This window comes from Ornithodoros turicata, chromosome 1, assembly GCF_037126465.1.
Source record: "Ornithodoros turicata isolate Travis chromosome 1, ASM3712646v1, whole genome shotgun sequence".
NCBI lineage: Eukaryota > Metazoa > Arthropoda > Arachnida > Ixodida > Argasidae > Ornithodoros > Ornithodoros turicata.
In genome coordinates this window covers 60,839,651-60,864,822 of record NC_088201.1, presented here as the reverse complement: position 1 = coordinate 60,864,822, position 25,172 = coordinate 60,839,651, and the positions used below count along the sequence as shown (strand labels likewise).

Genomic DNA, 25,172 nt, shown 5'->3' with positions numbered 1-25,172 from the left:
CTAGCTGCAAACTGCCCTGAACGGCTGTTCGTGACTTGCCTACATTCCAAAGGGCCACGTCATCGGCGTACACAGAGAACGCTACTTTGCGCGGAATTATCGATTTTAGGCCTGCCATTACCACACTGAAGAGTGTAGGACTCAGAATGCTTCCTTGGGGTACGCCTTGATGAACAGGATGCGTAGGGCTTTGGCCGTGGGATGTGCGGACAGCGACAGTCCGGTTCATAAGGAAATTGTGGAGCCAGCTGATGAGTCGACCAGATACTCCAAAAAAGCGCAAGGCGTGCAGCACACAAATGTGCGAGACGGTATCATAGGCGCGCTTGATGTCGAGGAAAACTATTACAACGATCCGCCGATGTGCACGAGCATGTTGGACTGTAGAAACGAGGTCGAGAACTGTATCCATGGAGCTTCGGTGGCGACGAAAGCCCGCCATTTCGTGAGGGAACCCACCTTGCTTTTCGAGCCACCAGTCAAGACGATGCAAAACCATTCTCTCCATCGGTTTTCCCACACAGCTTGTCAGGCTCGCAGGGCGAAAAGAGGACCGGGCATTTGGGAGTTTGCCTGGTTTCAGGACGGGAACAACTAACGCCTCCTTCCAGGTAGATGGTTGGGATCCCTGTTGCCAAGACATATTATAAACATGAAGGAGAGCTTGGGTGACCGGCCGTCAAGGTTCCGCAGTGCGGCAAAAGTGATGTTATCTAGCCCCGGGGATGAGCCCACATTCACAAGTTTCCCCGCACGATGCGACCTTTGCGACCCGCACGATGCGGGTCGCAAACATCTGCAATTGTGTGAGCATGGCTCCTTCAGTGACAGGTTGCTGAACAACAGAGCATCAAAGCATTCGCGCAGGAAGCGCATAAACTGAAGGGTGCAAGAGCAGCCAAGAAAAAGATAGGAAGGGTCCTTGCTATCATTGTCCACATTGGACACATTTTGCAAGCATCTGCGGTAGAAACCTGCACAGGGGAAATTTTTTATAAGTATACAGAAAGCATTTCGTATAAGTGGCCGAAAGGAGGGACACGAATCAAATAACAGGAGAGTATAGTGAGGTCTTCAGAACTGCACGGCCTTTCTCATTTGTTCCAAATCCTCCCAAGTTTCTGGAATCAGGGTTTCTGGCAACTACTGGTGAACGACAACCAGTTGGAGTTGGAGGTAGAATCAGGCGCAGCGTGTTCCCTGTTCAATTAAGAAACGCAGAAATGACATGCCAAGAGAATTTACCTCCACGGAACTATGCAAATCAGGGCTTGGTCCAGGGTTCATGAAAGGATACGGAAGAAGCTTGCTATGCGGAAACTGGCTTTAACAGCCTCAGGATTAATTATACGTCGACACTAGAAACCCGAAACAAATCATATCGTAACGTAGTGCGGCATTTCGAAAAGAGGACCAACGGCATGGCCGAGCGCGTTAAGGCGTCCCGCTCGTTGGTGGTAGCCAAGGTGGTGCTGAAGACTGGGAGGTGGTGGGTTCGAATCCTACCACCGGCTGTGCTGTCTGAGGTTTTCCCTGGGTTTTCCGAAGACTTTCCAGACAAATGTCGGCACAGTTCCCCCTCAAGTCGGCAAAGGACGCATACCTGTCCCCCACTCCTTCCTGCTGTCCACATCTGTACGCCGGTCATAGCCACAGTTGCTTCGCGGCGCTAACAGGGAATAAAAAAAAATCGAAAAGACATCCTCAGCCAGAGGAGAGATTCAGTTTACATTAGGTTTCGCCAGGTGAGAGTGATGTTTTCCCCAGTGATCTTTTGTAGGGCATCCGTAAGACTGTGTGTGCAGAAGTTGGGGACCCCGGAACCAGGGTATCACGGAGCTCATAACTACAGGGTGTTTCACCTAAAGTGATAAACAATTCTAACTGGCGACGTACCCGTCGGAGGATTGTAGGACTTTCGGCAATTACCTTCTGGAAACTTTTGCCACCATTGAGGAAGGCCTTGGACAATTTTTAATTGCGGGAAATTTCTGTATTTCAATTGAACTTTGAAAATTGCCAAGCGAACCTAACTTTTTTTTTACAGAAATACGAAGTCCTCCACGGATAACCACAGACCCAACAAAAACTATTCGCAGTATCGCAACAGAAATAGTCGAAAAAATTAGTAAAAATTACGCATGAGCCCCGCCTGCTTGAGTTTCGCAAAAAAGCGCGCGCGAAATGTGCATCTACACTCTTAAAAATGGGGGGGGGGGGGGTTCGAGGTAGCTTGCCGTTGCCTGCCTATGCATCACTTTGAAGTCCTTCACTCCCCTCTCCCACTTTCCTTTTTTTTGGCTATAGTCGTGACGATGCCCACTTGAGTGCGGCCAACAACGGCAAGCTACCTCGACCCCCCCCCCCCCCCCATTTCTAAGAGTGTAGAGGAGGAAAGTGTCCTCGCCTTCATATGTTTTGCCTTCTTCGTGATAAGACGGTTGTCACCAGCATCAAGGTCAAAGCGGGGGACAGAAAGGTAAAACAAGAGACGGGAACAGTTCGTCCCCCGCACCTTCCGTACGCCCTTCTTTGCGACAGTCAAGCAGGCGGGGCTAGAGCGGAATTTTTACTAATTTTTTCGACTATTTCTGTTGCGGTACTGTGCATACTTTTGTTGCGTCTGTGGTTATCCGTGGGGCACTTCATATTTCTGTAACAAAAAAATAAAAAGTGAGGTTCGCTTGGCAATTTTCAGTTCAATTCAAAAAAATAAATTTCCCTCAATTAAGAATTGTCCAAAGCCTTCCTAAATGGCGACAAAAGTTCCCAGAAGGTAATTGCCTTGTATTGTTGACTGATTAGATGAGTCACAAAATTAGTGAGCCCATCTTCCTTATCTTTTAGCCTACCACTCCCTATGTCCTTAATTTACTGATTTGCTTTATTTTCCCCAACCAAGTCAACAACTGAGGCCAGTTCTAAAACTCTGCCCCATTGCTTTTGCACTTGAGTGTAACGCTGTATCGTGTGCTTCAGAAGAGCGTCAACACTCCTGTGCTTTACAGTTAACTCACCCCAAAATTCCGATAGATCTCCTCCTTGTCTTGCGGCGGTAGTATATTCTAAATTCATTTAACTAATCTGCCAATTTAAATTTAATAATACCCTCCACTACCCTGAACCCTTTACACTGCCACTGTTTCGAGAAGTTTTTTGCTCCTAACCTTAACCGCTCCCTCCCAAGCCAAGTTCGTACGTAATAGCTGATTATATTTCTCATTCGTTCTTTACCCCAGCAGTCACCACCATGCACCACTCTACACCTGTTTACCCAAGCTTGATATGCGATTTCGACTGCTACTAACATGTAAAATTTCTGTTGTCTTTTGGTTACTTTCCCAACATGTATTCCCATAGCTTCTTCAAATGTCAAGTTACTTAATCCAAAATATTTCTTAAAACAGGACCACAGGTACACCGGTACCTTGCACTCGAAGACGGCGTGCCTCACCGTTTCTATTTGACCGCAAAGCTCGCAGTCTCTTCTGCGGCTTTTACCCCACAGATAAAACTTATCCCTCACTGGTATGACCTCATGCGCAATTTTCCACAGGAATGATTTTCTTTTGCCTTCTAACCAGTAACTAAGAATTCTTTTCCAAGCTTCCGCTGTTATTGTAGATGGATATTTCTCTATTTCTTTCCCCCTCAGATCTCTGTATAATTCAGCGACTGAGCTTCCGCTGTAGTCTTTGCTCTTGTCTAATCTTTTCAATTGCAGCAAAGTGTGCTTCCCTGCTTCATAAATTGCTGGCTGCCATTCCGACATTGGACTCCTATGATCTATCCCGTGTTGGCGAAAATGTCTTATGTTTATTCCCAGCCAAAATTTTGTCACCTGCTGTGCGATGTCCTTGCCATCCAACATCCTATATATTCCATGTAAAGCATGTGCTTCTGACAGTTGTTTCAGATCAGCAATCTGTAGGCCCCCAACATCAATAGGCAGTTTCATTTTCTCTTGCGCTACCCATTGCGCTTTCCCATCCCATATAAACTGAAAGCAGAGTTTCTCAATTCTACGACATATTTCAGGAGAAGGGTAAGCGACAGAAAACAGGTACGCACATCTCGGTATCATAATTCTTTTGACAATCTGCGCTCGAGCTGTAAGTGGCGTTCCCGGTTCAACATACTCTTCCTTCAATTTTTCCACGTATTTTTCCAACTGCATCCAATTGTTGTGTGAAACCCCGTCCTTATTAAACCTGACTCCGAGGATTTTGGTCTCCTCCACAATACTCAAGCCCAGATCTTTCCTCGGCTTCTCCCCACCTAAATATATCAATTTTGATTTGTCTCTATTTATTTTCGCCCCGCTCATTGTCCCATATTCTTCCATTACTTCTAGAGCTTTCTCAACTTCCTTTTCGCCTTGAACTACCATAGTGAGATCATCTGCGTAGGCCACAATGGTTTTACACTGTACTGCCCCAGGTAATTCAACCCCTTTCACTGCCTCAGACTGGTTCAGCCCTCGTAATAACCTATCAAAGGCTAACACATACAGCAGGGGAGAAAGGGGGCAACCTTGCCTTACTCCCCTTTTGACCTGAAAGCTCTTTCCCAATTGCCCATTGATAAGTAACCTACTCCTGGCGTTTTCATACATGGCTCCTATTGTGTTTATTATTGGATTTTCCGTCTCAATTCCTTCTAATGTATCTCTTAAATACGCGTGTTTAAGCCGGTCAAATGCCTTTTCTTGGTCTAAGGTCATGAGAATACTCTTTATTCTCCTTCTGCTTGTCCATTCTATAACATCTCTTAGCTCCCATATTTTCCTTTGAATTGTTCGACCTTTAACTGCAGCACCCTGTGCTAGTGACACCCATTCTTCCATATTTCCTTGTATTCGGCCCACGACTGCCCTTGCTAATATTTTATAATCTAAATTTAATAACGTTATGGGTCTCCAGGCGCCCAACTCCTCCTTACGCTGCTGGTCCTTGCACAACAGAGTGACCGTTCCTTCCAGGAAGGTTTCTGGAAGTGTACCTTTCTGGAGTGCACCATTAAGCACCTTCACCAAAGAGGGGCCCAGGATGTCCCAATACCGTTTGTAGAACTCCGCCGGAAACCCGTCGGGTCCCGGCGACTTCCCATTCTTCAGGCTTCTAACAGCCTGCTGCACCTCCTTGCAGCTAAGTTCTATGCCTTTTCCTGCCTTTCCCCCGCAGAAGGAATCACCTGCCGTGAGTCCATTCTCAAACATGTTAGCGTAGAACTCTCTTGCCACAATGGCTATTTCACTTTGCTTGGTGACTCGTCTGCCCTTGGTTATGAGGGCCTCCATGGGCGGTTGCGCTAAAGCCAGATGTTTAGAGAGGAGCCTCCGGGAGCACCAGGCTTCCTTCTCTAGACTGTCCCTCGCCGCCATATACCTCAACGCCTCCCACCTTTCCTCCCTCAGGAGTGCGAGGTGATCTTTGGCGGAGGTGTAGCTCACACCGGAGAGTACTCCCACGCCGAACTGTTGCAACCGCAGCAAGTGTTCCTGGAGCTTGTGCGTCATTGCACGCTTCTCATGCGCTTTTTTCTTCCCCCAGGCCTTAAGGCACTTTTTTACAGTATTTTTCAGCTTATCCCACCAAATAAAAGTATGGTCACTATCCTTGACCCCTCTCTGGATTATGTGTTTGACTTCTTGGTCAACTTCTGGGAGGTCGAGCAACTTTATATTCATTCTCCATGGACGTTGGGAACCCGGAAACCCCATTTCTGTCACTTCCAACAAGACACCCCTGTGATCGGAAATGTCAATTGTTTCGATAGTTTTAACGTCTTTTACTTTCTGTGCCATTCGACTTGATATATATATTCTGTCGATTCTACTTCCCCCTTTTTTATTGAGGCGGGTAAAGCCCGTTCCTCCCCCACCTGCTATTGGCCACGAATCTTGTAGCTGGAATTTTTGTATTGCCCACTCCAAGTGTCTAGCACCACTACTGTTGGAATGTTTTCCTGATGATGTATCTATAGTATCAGTTACGCAGTTAAAGTCTCCACCAAGTATAAAATTGTGAGCCCCAATAAAATAATACGGAAGTTCATCTTTATAGAACTCCTCCGATTCTTTTGCTCTGTTTGGCCCATACACGTTAATTATTCTAAGTACTCCTCCTCCGTGGGCTATATCCACTGTAATTACTCTCCCACCGATGTCTTTTTCGAATTTAAGTACTCTTATGCTCCTTGGTTGTAGGAAAATGATACCAACCCCTTTTGAGTTGTGCGTTCCATAACTCCAGTACGACTTTGTGTTAAATATTTTATCGAATTCCATTGCTTCTTGTTGTTTGTGCCAATGCGTCTCTTGAATTAGGATACAGTTAACTCCCAAAAATTTCGATAGTTGGATTACTTCATTTTGTTTCGGTTTACTTCTAAATCCTCTTGCATTAAATGTTAGGAATTTGAACGTCATAATGGACTGGAGTGAAGTGGAGGAAACTGAACTGCCTGACCCAGTAATAACTTTAACAACTTTGTCTTAAATATCATCCTTCGCCTTTCTACCACCTTTTTTTGCCTTCCTAGATACCCTTCTCCTTTTTAAAGCCATACCACGGCCCTTCTTGTCAACTTCCTCGCTTTCTTGTCCTTCACTTTCCTCTGATACCATCGTGTGGAAGCTTTCTCCACTGTCAGAATATGTAATTTGTGACACTGAAGACACACTTAAGGTTGTGCTTGTTACTGAGGAAGCATCGTCCTGGCTTGCTTCCTCTTCAGCATTACCAATGCGAACCTCTGACCCTCGCTTTTCTTCCGTTCCTTCACCCTTACTTTCATCATTTATGCTTCCCTCCACCTCCTTGCTGACCTTCGTTTCTTCCCCTAAACCTTTTTCTCCTACCTCTTGCTGCTTATCACAAGGCCCCATTTCTCTCTGTTCCTTCCCACTGACAACCTCTTTAATTTTAACTTCCCCATCCTTCTCTACGACTGTGGTGTCCAACTTGATATCATCCACTATATCTACACATCCACCCCCCACTACATCCACTACAACCTCCTGCTGCACTTCCTGCTGTTCTGTACTTTCCAAACGTGGAAAGTTCTCCTCTGACACCCATGGCGTACTCTTTGGCTCAACCACACCTCCCCAAGCCGATGGCCTTATATCTGCCGGGACGTTCCTTTTTCTTGCCAAGTCTCTTTTACATTTCCCGCACTCCACCTCGTAATAAGACCCACACCAGCGGCTTCTATGAGCCTTACAATCACGAGCCAGGTGATCAGTTGCGTCACACTTCGCACATCTCCGTGTGACCCCATGATACAGGCACTCAATTCTGACACCCCTCACCGTCAAAAAATTTGGCAGGTCCCCATTAAGCTCCATGATCACCAATCTTGTTCCAGTTTCGCAGTCTTCATGCTCTCCACCATATTTTTCCCTTTGAGTCTTGATCACCAATCCATACTGTCCTAACTCTTTTTCCAAGTCGGTATCAGGATAATCAATGGGGTATCGAAATACAGTTATCCTTCGCATTTTCGCTCCCAAATAATATGCCTCTACCCTTTTTCCACCAATCACTACACCTCCCTCTTCCTTCAGTAACCTGACACCCTCCATATCGTTCATAACTACCTCATAGAAGCCATAACCCTGATTCTGTGCACCGTGCTGTTCCCACGCGGGAGGGTACAGGCGAACCGTCCAGTGAGCGTTCTGGCATGAAAGTTTTCGGCCTCGAAACCCAAACCTCCGATGAATAAGGAGTGTGCATGCACACCCAGTGCTCGCTATTTACGGGTCACCATCGTTACTAATTTTGTCATCTTTTACATGATATTTTATGATACCTGAAGTATACGTCATATTTCCGACGACGATTTGCCCCCTTTGCTGTTTGATGTACAATGCCAGTGTGTTGCATACGTGCTCAATCCCTCATGTAATGGCCTAAGGCCCCTTGATGGATCAATAAATAATAAAAATAAATTTCTCAGGGGGTGTTGGACCACAGGCAGGACTTTTGAATTGTCATTACAGTTCCGTCGCGCATATTCCACACATGGAAGTGGTTTGCGAACCGGGTTAAGCTTTTGGGCACCAGTTTGATCCGATATAAACGTCCCTCGAAGTAGTACAGCTTGAACCTTAAAGCTTGAAAGCCCCGAAACTGGTCCGTAATGCTTTTGGGAATTGGTTCGATCCGATATAAACATCCCCCGAAGTTATACAGGATCTGGACCTTAAAGGGACGGTCTTGTACAGCAGGGGCGATTCCGAAACTTAGCTAAAACTATCTGCACAAGTGCTGAACGCTTTTGGTCGGAGCTGTAATGCGACCGCGCGCGCCGATGACGGGCGACTTCAGATTTGTGATTGTGGGTGGGGTTGTCCTGCGACTTTTATTAACTTGTCTCTGAGGATTAACATAGTCGTTCTAAACCAGCATGTGGGCCGCTTCTTCGAATGTGCGTTTTTCGCCTGAAAACAAAGAAAATGTACGAGAGTTGCCGCGGTCCCCAGTCACATCTGGAACTCGTCTGCTCACGCCAGTGCACTGGAGCGCTCAAAAGCAGATAATTACTTACTTGTTCTGTTTCCGAAATTTTCTGCTATTAGGTCTTCGTTTTGGTATGAACAAATGCAAGAAACTGTGTTATCAACTTCCAATGCATAGACACAGTGCGTTTAGAGTACGTAAACTTTTTGAGAATGATCAAAGAGAAGTAAAAAAGGACAACTCTGCATTATTTTCAAGAGCAAGCGGGCAGGCAGAGAGTGTCCTGCCAAGTGCTCTTTGAGACATTATAAATGTGCGTATAAGTCACCTAGAAGCGAGGAGTCTTGGGCTATAATTGGTAGTTTTCCAGCCTCTGTGCTGTGTGTTTCTCCCCTTGTCTTCTTCGAGTTTGCGCGTTTTCACACTTGTGGGCCACCGTTAGGTAGTTACTCTTCTAATAGACACTAGAGGTTTTCATTCACAATTTTCGGTAATTATCGGACATTTAAACAACATACTTCCCCCTTGAATAACTGGAAAAATGGAGATGCATTCACTGCTCCTTTAACGAAGCAAGGTGCAAGACCTGTATTCTCAAAGCCCGACGCTTTATGCATAGAATATGCGAAGTTGCCCATACTGGGCATGAATCCAGGGTGCGTCACTGATATGGACTGTAGAGTTCTACGACGAAGGACGTTGGGATGCATGATGCCAATTATAACTTCCGCGTGAGTTCTCCGTTATTCTTCAACCAGCGGAGTATATTACCGCCGCGAATAAAGTTTACGAGTGCGCTCATTAGGCGTCTGCCACGCCAGAATACTAATCACCCGCATGTGATTTCTCCGGAGCGCTGTGTGAGATGAATTACAGGGGGCCCAATCTCTTTTTAAGACATCACAAGAACTCATTTATTAAATAATGGTATGAGACGCTCACATTCTTTAAAAATAATCCGTATCCAGGGGCCCTATTAATTACAAGCTGCCGTCGAGCGCAACCGACTGTGCCGACAGAGGAGCGATTAAAGTTACCGGGAGCGATACCTGCCAGTTTTGGTATTCCCATGTAACCACAGTGCGTTTGTTTGTTGACTGTCGTTAGACCTGGCTGCAGAGTTAAGACGTCTGGGAACGAGACCCCGCGCTCTCAGCCAATTGCGAAGCAGAAGAGTCACGTGGAATGCCGTTTGTTTTGAAAGCAGACGACGACGCGTTAACGACGGAGAAAAAGTCTCGCGCGTCTCGCAAAACGCTCGAGTAATATGAAATGATGTTGCAGTGTGGTAACCTAGGATGGGAACCTTCTAGCCCGCCATAGTTGCAGTTCATAATCGAGCACCGCAATTTATTCACGGGCATTTTGACGCCGTCCTACACGCAATTAGACAGGCTAAAAGAGTGGGCAGAATTAGTCGCGATATTAAATTCCAGCGAAAGAGCTGTCAGGACAATTGACAAAATGGAGAAATGTAAACTAGGCATACCTTTTTGTATGCTGATTGTTGACCTTGTGTAAACTTTTATTGTCCCCTTTGATACAATGCTCGTCAAGTTGGTTACAACTTCCATTCGGTGCGAGTCTCCCGTGCATACCCCCGTGTTCCTCCTTCTTTTTCGGGCCCGCCTTTTCGTCTCTCCTTGACGCACATAATGGTGGCGCCCGTAACAGCCACTACATCCCTCCCATGTTTTAAATGAAATTATCACATTTCAAGATATCTATATCACGTATATTAACACATCAATAACCAAATCTTTAAAGTTTGCAAATTCAAACGGCCGGGAAGCTTGACCGTTCTTCCTGAACGAGTAACATATTGTCCACTGTGACTGTCCGGTCTTTCTGATGTCTCACACATTTCTGTATTTCCCACTGACTTCTTAGTCGAAGGGTCTTCCCACAAAATGCCATTTCTACGTTCTGACTGTAGTCCTTCGTTTTATGAAAGATCCTACGTAGATGCTTCGCCTTTCTCACATATGGTTCTCTAGTTTCACAGTTACGAAGCAAGAATGAAGATCTAGAAAGTTGTTTCTCTATCACATGTATGCCACTCATGTCTGTTGCCTGCAATCCAGATCTATTTATGTTGGCCATACCAACTTTGTCACCAACTTGCAGAGTGTTCTTCTTGACATTCCTCTTCCTATTGCTATATTTCTTCATCCTCTTTCTGTAGGGCTCATGATGTTGCACTGCAGAGTTAACTACGCCGTTTCTCCTCTTTCCTTCTTCCTAAAAAAAAAAAAAAAAGTAACAAGTAAAATATAAAACACTGGAGCGTTCCTTTAATGGAAACAAGCTTTCATGCAATGGACTGCATTTCCTCAGGTATTACCTGACGGATATAACCTGACTAAATGCAGTCCACTGCATGAACGCTAGGAAAGCTTCAGTGTTTTATATTTTTGTTGTTACTTTTGACAAGTGGATTTTGACCCAACCCTCTAATTCTTCAACTGTTCCACCACAAAAAAAAAAGTTTTATTCAGTAAAAGAGTTTCTCCCGTTGATCGTGTTGGTGTTGTTCTGTAAGCCATGAGAATGTCTGGAAGTTTCTTTCTGCAATCTTCATTGGCAGCTTCGGTACACCTCATTTGCTTTTTCAGATATCTGTGAAAGCGTTCAATGTTACCATTGCTCTTCGGATAATAAGGTGAGGTCCGAATGCGCCTTATTCCACATGTCTTTAGGTACGTTCCATTTTGCTGCTCACAAACTCTGTGCCATCATCTGTCACAATTTCTGGTGGGTAACCATGTCGTCCAAACAGTTCACGAAGACGCGTGATACAGCCGATGACGAAATGTCTCTCAATATAAAGGCCTCAGGAAATGATGAGAGGTAATCTATCGAAGTCAGTGAACAGTTGGGTCTCATTGGTCCCACAATGTCCATTCCAAACTGATTCCGCGACATTTGATTGAACGCCGTTTTGGTCGAAAGCGGTTTGATCGAATGCGGGACATTTGGTCGAAAGCCACTTGATCGAACGCCGTTTGATCGATTCTATTTATTGGTTCGCCTGGAGCGTTGACGATGAAAAAAAGAAAAGAAAACAACAAAAGAAAGCTTCAGTTCTAAATGACGTTATCCTAAGAAACATTTAAGTATGTGTAATCCGCCTGCCCGTATACACATTCCTCATGCTAACCCACTTTTTCGCATCTAAAAAGCGGTCCAAGGGCCTGGGTTGTTCACCCTAGCCCGTTCGACAACTTCATAGGTTTTTCCGCTCTGACACATAGTGGCTAAACCTGCCATACATGTCTTTCACCCTTAATTCCCCCACCCTTTGTCAAATAATACTTGATGCCAAATAATAAACATTTTTGGCAAATAAATAAATGACATTTTTCGATGATTTATTCGCGTCGAACGTGGACAAATTTTAACAATGTATACCTTTAATGTTTGTAACCAACTGACCACTGTATAAGAGAAACAACAGTTTTATTTTTTAGTTTAGTTTATTTACTTTGCGCCTATGTCAAAGTGAATCTAAGTATAGTTCTTGCAACATCCATGTAACCTTAGAAGTCCTTCGAAACCAAGACAACATGAGCAGGGCAGCAGACTATTTTTCCGGATAGCGTGCATGTGTAGTGATCCCAGACTGCAGATACATACTTTAAACATGGTTGAACTGGGGTTTTATATGCTGTTATTTTAATATATTTCGTTGTACCATGGCGAAATTTCCTTTTTAGCATCCACAGACTTCGAGTGACTTTCCCGCACCTATGGCTATCCCATTTCCGATCGTGCCATTTAAATTTGCCCCCAGCGATGAGAAGGGTGCCCACAAGAAGCACATAGACTATCGGCTGCTCCCAACCTGAGGCCACTTTCTTCAATATGTTTCGTACTGGTTCGCCGGGTTCTGCCCTACTGTACTGCTGTGCTGTTCATAAATTACAAACGTCGGCAAATAACCAGTGGTCTCCCTCTGCGGCTGCAAAAAGCAAAAAAAAAAAAAAAAAAGGGAAAAGAAAGAAAGAAATGAACAAAGCAGAGAACACTGCTTGCCTGCCCCGTATGTTCTTACGAACAAACTTCTTTCGAACGAACGTCTTTCGAACGAACGTCTTTCGAACGAATGGCGTTCGACCAAATGGGCGGACACCTTCCAAGCTTGATACACGGTTTCGTAGGAAGCTTTAATGGCTCCATCGGCTCATCAGGCACCAGCGGCAATGTTAATGTAGTTGAAGCACAGTTTCTGATGAGGCTTGAAACATCTTTGTTCAACGATGCCCCAAAAATATGCTTCTTATGAGCTGCATTGTTCTTTGGATTCCTTGATGCACCTCACGTGCGACAGTTAGAACCATCCTTTGGAGTTTCTCAGGTAGTTGATGTCCTCTCAAAAGACCTTCCTCACTGAAGTACCTATCAAAATCTCTCACATCAGAGCACTCAGCTAACCACATTCCAGACGTTACTGCTTTGGCAACCAGCTGGATGACCTTGTCGTTCTTTGAAGCTTTCCTCAAGTCTTCTAAAGTGATAGCACTCAATTCTTCTTTGTTCACTTCCAAAATATGAGTACATATTCATCAGCTAGATTTCTGTCGGCTGTGTCTTGCAACGGCTATCTAGATAGCATGTCAGCTGCATTCATTTTTCCTTTGACACATCCGATGTCATAGCTGTATGGAAGCAATCACGAACTTAGGCGTTGCACTCCAGGTGATAGCACAACATACTTTTTCGGTGAGATCATATAGGCCAATGATTTATGATCTGTAAGAAGATGAAATGTTCTTCCTGATATGTATATATGAAAGTTCTCGGCTCCCCAAACACAAGCAAGAGTTTCCCCCTCTACCTGTGAATAACGTCGTTCTGTGTCCGTGAGCGATCTACTTGCATAAACCACAGGCTTTCTGCTGCAATCTAACTGTTTCTGCCATACAATAGCATCAAACCCTACTGAACTGGCATCTGTCATAACCCAAGTTTCTGCATTTCCATCAAAATACGCCAAGCAAGGCTCTTTGATAAGTTCGTTCTTAAGCTTTGAAAATGCATCTTCTGCTTGTGAGGCCCATTCCCATTTCTGTTCAACTCTTGTTAAGGCACGTAAGGGTTCAGCAATTGAGGCATATAGTTAGGTACGAACTTCTGAGTGAGCAAAAAAATGTAAGAGTGAAAGGAGGGTGAGTGAGAGTGCGTGGTTGGTTTATCGTCCCTTCAGATGACGCACCCCGAAAGTCGCTGGAGAGGCGTGTTAGCTTAGCTCAATTGGTAGAGCCCTGGACCGGTAATCCAGAAGATGTGGGTTCGATCCCTACAGCTAGCTAACCTTTTCAGTGACTTTCATCTTTCTTCCTGAGAAAGTTGCACGAACCCAGCAGAGACCTTAGTTCTTCTTTGTTCATTGGGGTCTTGGCCTGCAGTATGGCTTTAGTTTTCGATGGGTCAGGTTGGATACCTGCCTTGGAAATTACGTGTCCAAGGAAACGAATCTTGGGAACACTGAACAAACACTTCTTGATGTTCAATGTCGCTCCGTGGTGCTGAAATCTTTCACAGGCTCTTTCCAGTCTTGGTGTTAGCTCCTTTTCACGATTTCCCCACACAATATCATCAAGGTACCAAGCTATCCCTTCAGTGTCTCTGAGTAGCAAGTCTATAACTTTCTGAACTGCTTCTGGAGCACTACTTAGACCGAAAGGTACCTTCTTACAACGAAAACAACCTTTGTGGGTAATAAATCTTGTCATAACTCTAGATTCTGGATCTAGTTCGATCTGCCAGAACCTCCTGCCAGAAAGACAGAAAGACATATCGCATCTCCCGACAACCAGATACTCCTCCAATCTGACCTTAGTCTTATCGACTCACGGTGCTCTACATGGTTGATGCCACTAACTAAACACATCAAAATGTTCCTACCTCCACGTCGGCAGACACCAATCTTTGTACCCTTACAAACTCTGTAACACATTAGTTGGTCACACACTCCCCTACAACTACCTTGGTCTTCATATCACGTCCAGACTTCCATGGCACACTCATACCAACCACATCATCAGTGACTCAAACCGTTGCCCGGGTTATTTCCGACGCAACCTCCGTCTTGCCCCCTCCCCGAATTTCAAAGATTTGCATACCTCACTTTCATCTGGCCCAAGTTGGAATTTGAAAGTTGTATTAGGCACCCTCATCAATCTTTCCTTTACAATGACTTCGAATCAATACAAAATCGCGCAGCTCGTTTCATCTTATCTGACTATTCCCGCACCACTGGCGTCACCGCTCTCAAGTCAGCTCTCGACCTTGAGCCATTAGATCACCGCCGCAATCACCAAACACTCCATCTGTTTCATAAACATTTTCACTCGTCGCCCCTTAGTCTTCCTTACCTCCGTCCAGCGCGTTGCATTAGCCAACGGTTGGATAACGCTCCGAAATGCGAACTTCTTCTCCCATACTAACTCTTTTTCCTTTTCCTTCTTTCCACGTGCCATTAGATCATGGAATTGTTAACCCTCATCCATTACCTCAGTTGTAAATCATACATAATTTAAAACCGCTCTCCGCACTTTTTTTTCCTTTGAAGTGTTACCAATCCATGTTACTCTTGTTATGCAACTAGTTGTTTGTGACATCGTTTTACTTTTTCCTGTGTTAATCAATTTATTGTTTTTTTTGTTACTGTTCTGTTATCATTTACGTTGCAGTTATGCAATGTTAACGTTAGTCAGTTATGTCAGTCAGTCATGTTAGTCAGTTAATGTAAATGCAGTTATGCAATGCTGTGTTAATCCATTTCCTTTCCTGTTTTTTTTTTTGTTACTGTCTGTTATCATTTTCATTGCAGCTATGCGTTCTCCATGTAATGCCGCAAGGCCCTTGGAGCACCGCAATAAATAAATAATACCCAGGTGAAATGCAGTATCACATCATAAAAGTCTATCTCCTCCTTCTTTAAAGGAGCATGGAAGTGACCCCAAAAATATTTTTAGTTTTTCGCTGCAACGTCTTCTACAACAAATAAAATGAGCTGCTGCGAAAGACCTATGAGCGCAGATAACCCAGACAGCACGCGCAAGGCTCTGTTCCGCACACCTTTAAAGAACCCTCTCCACATCCGAAGAGCGCCGAACACAGGGGTGACACAAACCCGCCATTGTTGTAACTACCCTCAAGCGGGTGCTTTTGGCAAAACTGCCATCTTTGGTCGCACGTCATAGAAAACGTCATTTTGAGGTCATGTGACTTTGTTTACATGTCGTTTTGCCGCTTACCGACATATTTTCACCGTCATAACACCAAGAGATGGCCGTATTTTGCCAGCGTAAACTATGCGGTGCTTCTTCCGCAACATGGTAGCCCATTTCACCTTAGTTTAAGTGCATCTCATCGGCTCGGTAAGTCATAGCCGGCACTTCGTCGTCTACAGTCGAGGGATGGCGCAGCGAGCGAAATGGTTTGCGCAGTCACCGCTTCATAACATTTTGGCGCTTGCTTGGAAATGCAATACCGCTGATGTAACGTCTTCTTTTTGTGTTATTTTTGTTTTCTCTTGGCGCGCGACGGGTCAAGCGAAATTTTGTGCAAACATATGACTGCTCGTGCTCACCCATGCCAAGTCCAATACTGTAAACACGCATATTGCGCTCAGCCAGACGGAACAATTAGTGGCGCGGCTTTTGAATGCGCACAGGTTGTCCAGCTGTCTCCTAAACTTCTTCGTTGATCTGTTGCTGTTCCGTGCTGTGCTGTTGCCGGGCGAAGGGTTAGTCACCAGTCGTTTCGCGTGATTTCTGCAATGTTTGCGCATATAATAAACGAAATCTCTCGTAACACAAAAAACCTAAGTTGGAGAGGACGCGGTTGAAACAAGTTTGTGTCGACATGTTATAGCCTACCGACATTACTCGGAAATTGCGAAACGAAACCGCAACCTGTTTTCTTTATTTCCTGTCACCATGGGCTTACAAATTTCAGACCACGTTGTGGTGGTGCAAAACGCTTCATTTACTTGCACAGTCAACGGGAATGAAATAAAACTGCAAAGAGGCTGCATAGCATTTCCCATATCATTGGACATCAGTGGAGGAGCAGGAGAAAGGCAAAAGAGAAGGGAAGAAAAGCAGGGTAGAGGAGAAATATCTGTGTGCGTGGACCATACAGCTGCTTGGAATGTAAAGTGCGAATGGAGGTTTCCAGTTTGGTCGAGTATATAATTCGGGTCTGTTGTGCTCATCCTGGTCGTCACTAACCACGGCCCCAGACTTCGCCCATGTACAGATCAGCACGCCGTGAACTGGGTCTTTGATGTCCCATTCGTCTGGAGATGACCTTCAGCTCGTGGATCTCGGAGTGAGAGCATTTCATAACAAATTGTCATTGTGAGTGTCATCTTGCCTATCCGCGCAGGAACTTCCAGAAATCCACTCTAGCTTTCTTTCTCGTCCTCGTCGAGGCTGCCGACATCACATGAGCTTGTCTCGATTAGCAAAAGGCACACGGTACACTGATTACAATTCCTCTGGCTTAGCGTACTTCCTTCTGTAATCGGGAGCCCTAAATCGCATGCTTCGAGGATAGCGAGGGTCTACAGGCTCTGGCAGAAGGTAGTCGTTATAAATTCGGCAAGGTACACCACCCTTTTCTCGTTCCGAAAGGCGTCCTCCAGTACCTACAACGAAGAGGCAGTACTGCCGGTTGGTTATACGTGGAGTTGACCGTGGATCTGGTACCACTAGACATGCGTGCACTTCCACAGACCGCACTTCCTCAGTTCCGGTACGTGATTCTGTCCTGTACGCTTGCTACCGTCCGCCAGTTGGTCCTGATATTTCGCGAATGTTCCGGTCACCATACACGGCATGCTTAGTGCGGCACATAACTGATCATCGGCTCAATATGCCGTTCCACTAGAGAGGACTCCCAAAACTACAGCGGTGTTCACGTCCATATGATCTTGTCCGATGCTTGGTGGAACCTCAGTGTCAGCCACACCCTTTAGTGTGCACATTTTGCATTGCAGTGTTAGTTCACTGCGCAGTCCTTTTCTGCGTTAAAAAAAAACTACCATGTCTGAATGGGTGCGCCGAGCGCCTTGAAGCTACTGATCCGCATGTGAGCATCCAGGTGTTGTAATCTTTACTTCATCGTGCGAGCAACTACACATGTATAACTTTCGGAGGTACAACTAAGGTATTACTGGCATCATATGCTCACGTTCATCAGTGTCCGCCCTGACGCCCTCATTGTGTAACGGTGTGAGGAAGACGGCACTGTGGGTTTGCCGTGCCGCCGGTTTTTGACGCTTCTGCCATCCCAGTGCTCGCTCATGACGTCGTAACGCTGATATTCATTTCCCAACCTGAGGGAGCCAACATTTCTATCCATTTATTCGACCTGGGTCCCAAGTGCTCCGATTCTATTTCAGCTTCCATTCTGATTCAACTTCGATCCTGAATAACTTTTCTCAGCCGAAGCATATATGCACACTTGCCCATCAAATTGTCCGCTGTACCTTATTGTACACTAAACGACATGGACGTGTCCGAAATCTGCCCCAACCAGCTCCATCCGCCGCCCGAAATTCCAAATGCTTAGAGTCTAGGGGACCACACTTGATCCGCGCTCCCAACCATGACATGGGACGAGGGGATACCCAGTGCGGCTCAAATAACTATTGTAAAGTTGTCCCATGAAACAGTAGACCCCCTTTCCTGTTGACATCCTACTGGATAAGTGCTAAAAGCGCTGCCAGGTTTCCGGCATCCACTGTAAAAGAAAAGATTTCACTGTATAACCTATCCAGCGCCACTATTTTTTTTACAAGCATGATCCTTCCACTTTTCTGTGGCTGCGACTGGGAATTCCAAGACAAATAAGTTTCATCTACTGTTCCCCGAGAAAATGAGCGTCGTTGAACCAGAGAGTCGAACCGAAACGTTTAACGGTCCGGTTCGGGTTTAGGTTCAGCGATAAGGGTTCGGTTCGGGTTCAGCTCCAGAAAGCAATTATAATGGTTCAAACCGGTTCTTTCCAAACGGTTCAGTTACCGAACCAGTTCAGGGGCGACAGGTGCGAATGAAGCACAACAGGTAGTTAAAACAAGCTTCCGTGTGTGTGTTACGCTGCATGAAGTGAGCAGGAAAGCGTCAGTAGTGGTTCAGGATTTTCAAAGAGTTTGTGCGATATGAAAGACAAGACTAGTAGCAGTTACAAGAGGAGCATAGCCATGAATTGCTCGTTTGGGTTGACTTTCCCCGCACGTAGCTCAGGTCGCGGAGGTTAACTCACCCACCGGATTGTTCGCAGAATCTCACCAGGAATAACAGCCAACCAAGCCTCCTAGCTTGACCTAAGTCATTTAAGTAATTGAAATTATTCGTTACCAGTCAGAACCGCGATTACACGTTAATCAGATAACGACGCTTCATGGTATGTAACTGGATTGGAATGGTGCGATCGTGAGCTCCGGGACATTACGTGTGCTAAAGGGCACGTTATTGTGTCAGCATTGACCGCCGACGTGCTCGGCGTTTGAGTGAAGTGTCTGTGGAACAAAGACAAAGCAAGTGCAAACAGACAGTTCGACTCATTTTAGACCCACTGGCGATTTTTAGATACTGTGTCAGTATGGTCGTTTTTGCTTCTTTTATTTTAAATCCATAAAGAAAGCCAACTTGGCATATTCTTTTCATTCTGACCAGCATGAGTGTGGCGGGTGCTTTACTTTCTAGTACCCTAGGCACGCCCGGGCAAACTTAATAAACGAAATGACAGTAACTTCACCTCCTGACCAACCATCATCCCGAATGGCACCGTTTTTTCAACACGCCCCTGCTTTCAACAAGCCAGGAGAGAACGACGCCACAAGAGATGATAGTTGGTGAGTAGGTGAACGTACCGGCATTCCGTTTCATTAAGTTTGCAGTGTCGCTAGCGTGGGGCTTATGTAAGTTCACACGCGCACACGTTGGGAATTATGCTGCAGCGTTGTACACACGAATACGTGCTGGAGCTGAGCTCAGGTAGTTTGCTTTCGCGATGCACTACGGGTAAGAGAACAGAAGAAGAAAAATAAAAACGAAGGGGAGAATATTTGAAAGACCGAAGGTCGCACAGCCGACGACATATACGTCGGTTGGTCCGCGTATTCGCATTTATCAGGATGCCTGCGATAACGGTAGAGTTTATCTCGAAGACATAGCGCTGTCAAAGAAAAACTGACAGGTTTGTGTTACCAACGGACTGATCCTGAAGTGCAGTGCCTGTTTCTGACGCAAACGTCATAGGAGAGTGTCACTTTCTCATTGACGGTGCTACCCTAGTAGCACAAAACGTTTTCTAAACGTCGAGGAAAGGTATAGCCACAACCACATTTTCATCTAGAAGACGTCTTCAATCTGATCTACATAACATCTTGTATCCCAGGATAAGTTGACGCTTTCCCGAGTCTTGAAGATGTGTTTGTGGCCGTCTTGAAGACGGTCAAAAAACGTTTAAAACACATATTTGAATGTGAGAAAATTCAGCCCTGTGGATATCCACCGGGTGCAGTTTTGCGGATATCTGCCTCTTTTTTTCATTTTTGAACTTCAGGCACCATCACCACACGTTCCATTCTCTGTTTCTCTAAGCAGAACTGCAAGCAACACTGCCACGTGACCTTTCGGCCAAAATCGAAGACGCAGTTCATCAGGGTGACCGCGTTAGCAGAGGTGATCCCACCGTAAGGACAGCAGGCTCCCTCCACGGCGTTACACGTAGGGGAACCAGAGCGTAGAGGTGACCATAGGCCATGGTCTATACCCATGCAAAGGGAAAACAGATGCTATACATTGCTTGTCTTAGGAACTCCCGCAAACTCGATAGCCGTTCTCGCCTCTGAGTCAAAATGGGGGGTGAGGTGTCTAAAGTGTATTTCAATTACGCACACAAACAACACTGAATTGGGAAATTTCTGGGAGTATTAGCTCCCCGTCAACGCCTGTGTTTTCTACTGCTTCTGATTTGAGACAGTCAGTAGGTCCACCGAAAGTAAACTTACTCAGTGCACACAAATCGTCCTCGTCTAAGATACGTCTTGAACACAGATGGCGAAGACGTATTATAAATGGAAAGTTGCTACGTCTTGCAAACGTGAACTGATAAGATATTTACAGGATGTCTTCCTTAAGGATACCTCTTCAACAGAGATGGCGAAGACGTATTATAAATGGAAACTCGGTACGTCTTGCAAATGTGAACGGAAGACGTTTACGCAGGTCGTCCTTTAGGATATCTCTTCAACAGAGATGTCGAAGACGTATTATAAACGTTTAATCGGCGCGTCCTATAAACATTCTATAAATTACGGCTTCTAGACGTCGCGTTGACGTCCTGATCGTCTTCCCCAAAAACTGTCCCTCATTTCCTGTTGATCCCTAATTCTTATATATATTTATGTGTATGTCTTAGACGTTAGTAGTCCTAGCAGTTTTAAGTTACTATCTGTTGCTATTTCGTGACTCGAGAAGATCCAAATCATTGTTGGGAGGGCACGACTTTTTCGGCAAGCTACAGGATGTCTACGAAGCTAATAAATGAAGAAAAAATACGAAAAATAGTTTTTGTGTTCATGCACAACATCCAAAGTTTCGCACTTAATTCCGTGTGAACCGTTATTTGAACCGGAAACCGGCATTTTTTTACCGGTTTAGTTCCGGTTCAGCTCCAAGATGGCGTCGACTCTTTCGGTTCGGTTCAGTTCCGGTTCGGCCAAAAATAACGGTTAATAACGGTTTTCGGTTCGGGTTCGGTTCGACTCTCTGCGTTGAACAAACAATAAACAAAATTTTGGGGCTGGGCTACGCTGCTCGTGCTCCCGCGTCATGGTCAACGTCGGCCTCGTCGTCTTCCGGCCACGTGCAGCGGTATATCATTTCCAGCGGTCAGATTGTTGTCGCTTGTGACGACACACTCGATGATAGATGGCAGCACTGCGCTTCCCATTCTGAAGGGACGTACTCCACGGATGTCCATACCTGACAAAACCTCGTGTGCCGAGTCAACGGCTTAACATAGATGAAATCTTTTTGTTGGTATTGGTTCTTGATATGTTTCTCTAGTGCGTGATCGAGCCAAATTTTCGATTTTGGGCGGCTCTATTTTGTAAGCGAGCGGAATCTCGAAATATAGCTTTTCCCAAACCTTTCGACGACGATATAAAAATTTCTGAGTCTAAAACGCAAAATCTGCTTCGATCATGCACTAGATCTAAGCATCCTCTTCCATTTAAAAGCAGTTGCACGGAGATCAACCAAATTTTCGCGGCGCTACGAGAGTTGAAAAATGTATGGGGTCCCATAGAGCGTCGGTGCTGATGCACCGCCTTAACGCGCGGTCGTCATCACATCTTTGGAAGTTGTCAACAATACGAGGCTTTATGTGTAAAACTGCGCGTTTTATTGCGAGATTATCGGATAAAAATAATTACCGTGATCGAAAAACATCCAAAACGTCGTCCAGAAACAACAACCGCATTGTTTACAAACGGTTTGGCCGCCGATCGCGGGCGCCGCCATCTTTAAGGTCACGTGTGCTTTGACGTTTGCTGTGACATGCGACCAGGACCTGTCCAGGATGCATTGCGTTCGCCCAGCACGTTTTCGTCTACGGAGCAATACATTGGATGCCATCCCTGTGGCGCCGAAGCGAAGCCGGTGACGGCGTGACGTATCACGGGCTACGGCACGTGACCAGTGACGTCCAACGGCACAGCTAAAACATGTGTAAGCGGCGCGTGAGCCGAGATGAAAAGACAAAGAAAAAAGGCACCGAGCAGCTTCTACGTCACGCGGGGCTCGTGTCTCTCGCCCGCGACTGCCGTTCTCCGACTGTCTTTTGATTGGGCAATGACAATACGCCGCAGATCGGAAATATTTTGCATGGTGACTCCTTGTGGACAGCTGCACAAATGATGCAGGATCTCGAGTCATGTTAATTGTCACTTGCATGCTCCTTTAAGAATGTACACCTTAGTAGCACAGGATTTCTTCTTCCATTTGATAGGCGTCTGGAAGTATCCGACACACGTCAATGGTGACTACTACTGTCCATAGGCAAAGAAGTTTTTTTTCGTTGGATGCACTTCTGGGTGGTTCTTGACGAACATTTGATTGATTGAAGTCTTTCACTGACATGATGTTCTGCCTTGACCCTGTGTCCACGGTGACGGTCACTTGCTTTCCATGTATTCTAACTTGTTCTCTGCATTTTCCATTCACGTAGAATATTTCTTCTAATAATATTTCTATATACATCGTCATTTGAGTCTTCATCAGTAAACTGCTTTCACTTTTCTGTTACCGTTCTGTTTCTTCTACTAGACCTCATTATGCACATTCGTGCCAAATGACCGTTTTTTTTTTTTGCATTTCCGGCTTGTCATTTTCTTTCCACCACATTCTGACTGTGGGTGGGTTTTCAAACCGCATCGAAAACATTCCTCTAAGAATGACTGCTCTCTCTCTGTAGGTCTTTCAGAAAAGCTCCTTCTCCGTGGCCCTTGGTTTTCCGTACTGGTAGACCTTCTCTCAGTGTCTTTTCGTTGATCATATACTCGTTGCACTTTTTCAGTGTTCAAAAGGTTTGTGCTCTCCAGTGTAGCTTCATGTCCTCGAACAGAGCATTGCTCAGTGGCAGTTTCTCTGCTTGCAAAAGAGTTTATCTCTGAGTAACTGGGAGTAGCACTGTTCAACTAGTTGGTCGCTCAGCATTTCGTCTTCTAGTGAGCCAAACTGACAACTTTTCGCAATTTCGCGCAGAGAGTTCGCGAACGCTGCTGCAGTTTCTTCGGGAACTTGCCGCCTGTTTCTGAATTTGTGTCTTCCGAGGACCACGTTTTTCTTCGGCGCGTAATAGTCTTCTAAGTCTTTGACAGTTGGAACGGTAGTTCTCTGATCATATTCGCTAGGCGTCGGCGTACCTCGGGCCCAATGCAATGCAAAAGCGTCGCCTTTCTGACTTCATCAGTGGCGTTTCCAAGTCCTGTCGCAGTTGCATAATTGTTAAACCCATCAATCTAGAAGTTGTATTCATTGTTCAAATCTTCGGCATTGACATTCAGTGGTGGCGGAGGCGCCAAGTTTAACAACAGCGGTGTCTGAAGTGGGCTAGTCGCCATAGTTCTTTGTTCCTTCAAGCTGTCACCTCGCTGCGCCTTAATATGACGAGTAATGCTCACCGTCTTCTCGAAGTCTTGCACCGACTCTTGTGCACTTTCGCGAAGGGTCCACTACCGACCTCGTCGCCTTCTGTAAACTTGTATTGCCCCTTTTCATATATTGCTCATCAAGTTGGTTACAACTCAACTGCCATTCGGTGCGATTCTCCCCCCCCCCCCCCCCCGTTCCTCTTTCGGTCCGCCTTTTTGTCTCTCCTTGACGCACATAGTGGTGGCGCTAGTAACAACGACTACACTGGTAATCTGTACATGGGTGATAGGGGTGATAGTGAAGTGTAGCCTCCGTGGTGAAGCAGTTTCACGAAAGTCGTCTCTACAAACGCATTGTCGCGCTATCTAAACACCGGCACCAACCGTGGCGGTGCTGAATTAGGAGTCACGCGAAGTAACTTGCAGCCATCTGGACAGCTCTCGCTCCGCTTCGCGACAGGGTCGAGGCTGTCGTTCCCGTGAGCGACACTTGGATCGCAGGGAATACCAAATTCTCGTCGCTAGCGTTACGCTTCGGCACATACCACGCGCGCTCACTCGCTCCCGAACGACACGTTCGCGACATGGATCGGAATAGGGCCCCTGAGATGTATGTGCCATGTAACAGATGTCATCTAATTCTCAGACAGCGAATGTGACGGGCTGTTTTCGAGCTCTCTTGAATCGGTTTCTGCAAGTTCGCATGTGCGTTTTTTGTTGTTCTTCTTGTTGTTGTGCTCGTATTCTGCAAAGAGGTTGCACCTATGGAGTGAATGTCTTGTCGTCATGCATGCTACCTGCGTGTGGGATCCTAGCGGAGAGTCGGTCAACATCCTCCAGCTCTTGGTACGTGTAGTACCAAGCCCGTATGCTTCTCGGTTAACACGTAGAGTACAATCAACCATGCCAACCAGAAACCAGAACGATTCCTACTTTCTGTGACTTCCTTTGCTGCACATACTCCAATCGTTCGTGCCTGAGGAGTCATCAGGAGTTTCTCCTCTATGCGCAACCTGGCGTGCCTGAAATCTCTGTCGGTGATGCATTTTGCTAAAATGCATAGAAATCACAGAAAATCCTACGAGAGAGCCTACGTGCCTAAAAGTACTAGAACAAAAAGAACAAAAGAAAGAACACTTTCCCTTACTCTCGACTGCGACGACGAGGGGCTGCCACTAATGTTGCTGGCGGTGCACTATTTACTCCGCGGTCTACGTAAGTCGTGATTTACCCATTCATCCATCTGACAAAGCATACTGTCCAATACAGCCCAACCTATTTCCAGTGCATGAATTATGTTTCGTGTTCTGTATGATAACGCGCAATGCATGCAGATATTATTTTATTTGTAATCCACTGATGTTATCTGATTATAATCACGTTTTTTTTTTCTTTCGAGTCGCAGAATTGGTCGGGTGCCGAATTCAATCTCTCCATAATTTTTATTTTCGACTTAACTTATCTTATAAATCATGTCTCCAGCTCTTCAGAACGCAATCAGGCAGATGTTAGTATCGACAGCACAC

At 45.6% G+C, this 25,172-nt stretch overlaps 1 protein-coding gene and 1 non-coding gene across 2 annotated transcripts in view; both read left to right on the top strand.

Annotated features, from left to right (window-relative positions):
• Positions 1 to 25,172, top strand: part of LOC135378282 (atrial natriuretic peptide receptor 2-like) — a 765,968-nt gene that overhangs the window by 52,698 nt on the left and 688,098 nt on the right. The gene's annotated exons all lie outside the window — the stretch shown is intronic.
• Positions 13,707 to 13,779, top strand: Trnat-ggu (transfer RNA threonine (anticodon GGU)). The gene has a single exon. It is a non-coding gene; the product is annotated as a tRNA-Thr (tRNA).